Source organism: Elaeis guineensis, chromosome 2 (assembly GCF_000442705.2).
Source record: "Elaeis guineensis isolate ETL-2024a chromosome 2, EG11, whole genome shotgun sequence".
NCBI classification, from domain to species: Eukaryota; Viridiplantae; Streptophyta; class Magnoliopsida; order Arecales; family Arecaceae; genus Elaeis; species Elaeis guineensis.
The window spans coordinates 121417545-121420768 of record NC_025994.2 but is presented as its reverse complement, the minus strand read 5'-3'; positions in this window follow the sequence as shown (position 1 = coordinate 121420768).

The following is a 3224-nucleotide window of genomic DNA, read 5'->3' as shown; positions in this document are numbered from 1 at the left end:
CCAACGACTTCAACAGCAGGTAGACTCCGCCCGAACTCCTACGGGAGTCGGGCTCCATCCTCAACATCAGCTGCTGGTAAGCCTTGTCCGGACTCCTACGGGAGCCGGACTCCACCTTTAACTTTAAATTGCAGGGAGACTCTGCCCGGACTCCTACGGGAGCCGGGCTTCATCCTCGACTCCAACGGCTGCAGACAGACTTTGTCCGGACTCCTACGGGAGTCGGATTCCGCCAACGACTTCAACAGCAGGTAGACTCCGCCCGAACTCCTACGGGAGTCGGGCTCCATCCTCAACATCAGCTGCTGGTAAGCCTTGTCCGGACTCCTACGGGAGCCGGACTCCGCCTTTAACTTTAAATTGCAGGGAGACTCCGCCCGGACTCCTACGGGAGCCGGGCTTCATCTTCGACTCCAACGGCTGCAGACAGACTTTGTCCGGACTTCTACGGGATCCAGATTCTGCCAACGACTTCAACAGCAGGTAGACTCCGCCAGAACTCCTACGGGAGTCGGGCTCCGTCCTCAACATCAACTGCTGGTAAGCCTTGTCCGGACTCCTACGGGAGTCGGACTCCGTCTTTAACATTAAATTGCAGGAAGACTCCGCCCGGACTCCTACGAGAGCCGGGCTTCATCCTCGACCCCTACAGCTGCAAGACAGACTTCGTTCGGACTCCTACGGGAGCCGAACTCCGTCACTAGCCCCGGCCACTGTCGAGCTTCGGCCAATGGATCTACATTCTCAGGCTGTATCAACGGCCATGATTCTGCTCCACTCATTGCGGCAGACCTTACGCGACTTCATTATTCTCTGACAGGCTGTATCAACGGTCATGATTCTGCTCCACTCATTGCGGCAGACCCTACGCGACTCCATTATTCTCTGACAGGCTGTATCAACGGCCATGATTCTGCTCCACTCCCTGCGGCGGGCGCCGCGTGACTCCACTGCCTGTAACAGATTCCACATGGCGAGCTACAGCGATAGCCACGACTCCGCTCCACTACTCTTCGCAGTAAATTCCTCTTGACTGTGGGCAGCCCACTACCTGGCGGTTACAAACGTCGCCATCGATCCATTACCTCCCCCGTCTATAAAAGGGGGACCCAGATACGTTATTCGATAAGCTCATTTCTTATCTCAAAACTCTGCTAAATTCTCCGTTCGAGCACTCCATTCTTGTTGAGGCAGAGAACTGACTTGAGCGTCGGAGGGTCTTGCCGGAGCAACCCCACCTCTGGTTTAGACTTCCTTTGCAGGTCCCGGCGGCGACCGCGGCTTCCCCAACTCCAGCTTCTCCGGCGCAAGCAGATTTTTGCACCAACAGGATTGGCGCTAGAGAAAGGGGCTGAACCCTCGCAGTACCCTTGTTCTTAAAGGAGTGTTCAACGGAGCCGCCTCCGATCGTCTCTCCGACATCCACTCCTAATTTTCCCCCGCGAGATCCACGCTCGATGCCTCCGTGCAAGGCATCCACACGACGGTCCACAGCCTCCGCGGCCAGATCTCAGGCTCCGACCTCCCCTCCTGTTTCCCAGCCTCCTCCTCCTCCTCCGGCGGCGGCGGTCGGCGTGGAGCAATTTGACTTGCTGGCACAGCAGGTCAGAGGCCTCATCGAAGCTGTGCAAGCCATGCAGCAACAGCAACCGCAGGCGTCGGCGCACCCGGAAAGGGCATCTCCGGAATGTCAGAACCCGACGGTGGGGCGGGCCACCTGGGCCAGCCGCCCCATCCTTCCCGGGAAAACAAATCTGAGAGTAGAGAGCCCTCAATCGGACCACGACTCCACCCCTGGAAGATCCCTGCCCCCGCTCTGTCAGAGGACCCTCGAGACTCGAAGTCGAGAGGATTTCTTGGACCGGAGGCTCCAGGAGATGAACCGACGGATTGAAGAACTCCGCCACGCGCCCCCCGCTCATGGTGAGGATATTTGTACTGACCCTCCCTTCTCTCAAATGATCATGCAGGAACCGATCCCGCCAAACTTCAAGCTTCCCCAGTTCGAAAGCTACGATGGGACTTCAGACCTGGTTGATCATCTGGAGGCCTTCCGGACGATGATGCTGCTTCACGGCGCTCCTGACGCCATCTTATGCCGGGCTTTCCCATCTACTTTGAAGGCAGTAGTGAGGAACTGGTACTCGGTTTTGAAGCCGGGTACCATCTTTTCCTTCAATCAAATGAGCCACCAATTTGTGGCCCATTTTGTCAGCAGCCGGTGCCCCCGGAAGGGTTCGGAGTCCCTCATCAACATCAAGCAGAGGGAAGGGGAGTCCATACGGGCCTACGTCAACCACTTTAACATCGCGGCGTTGGAGGTCCGGAACTTGGACCAATCAGTTGCCATGGCCGCTCTGAAAGGTGGCCTTCAAAAGAATGATCTTTTGTTCTCCCTGAAGAAGAAGTACCCCAGGGATTTTGCCGATTTACTGGCTCGGGCTGAAGGACATGCCCGAGCGAAAGAAGCCTTCAAAATGAAGGACGAAGAGACAGCAAGGGAGCGGCAAGCGGGAGATTCGAGTAAGCCCGCAGTTGAGAAAAGGCCAAAGGAAGCCCGGCCGCGTTCCCGATCCCCTCCTGGACATAAGCGCGTCCATACTCCACCCCGGGCACGCAGGCAGAGAAGCCCGGACAGCGGGGTTCGGCGGGGCTCCCCACCAGGGAGATTTCGCAACTACGCCCCCCTCAACGCCTCGAAGGTCCGGTTCTTTTAGACCGGATGGGGGGAGAGGCCTTACAACGCCCATATGTGCCCCCACAGCCCTGTTAGGGACAGGAGGAGAACCTCGCCCTAACTTGAGCAAAGTCGAAGGTCCGGTTCTTTTAGACCGGATGGGGGGAGAGGCCTTACAACGCCCATATGTGCCCCCACAGCCCTGTTAGGGACAGGAGGAGAACCTCGCCCTAACTTGAGCAAAGTCGAAGATCCGATTCTTTTAGACCAAATGGGGGGAGAGGCCTTACAATGCCCATATGTGCCCCCACAGCCCTGTTAGGGACAGGAGGAGAACTTCGCCTTAACTTGAGCAAAGTCGAAGGCCCGGTTCTTTTAGACCGGATGGGGGGAGAGGTCTTACAATGCCCATATGTGCCCCCACAGCCCTGTTAGGGACAGGAGGAGAACCTCGCCCTAACTTGAGCAAAGTCAAAGGCCCGGTTCATTTAGACCGGATGGGGGGAGAGGCCTTACAACGCCCATATGCGCCCCCACAGCCATGTCA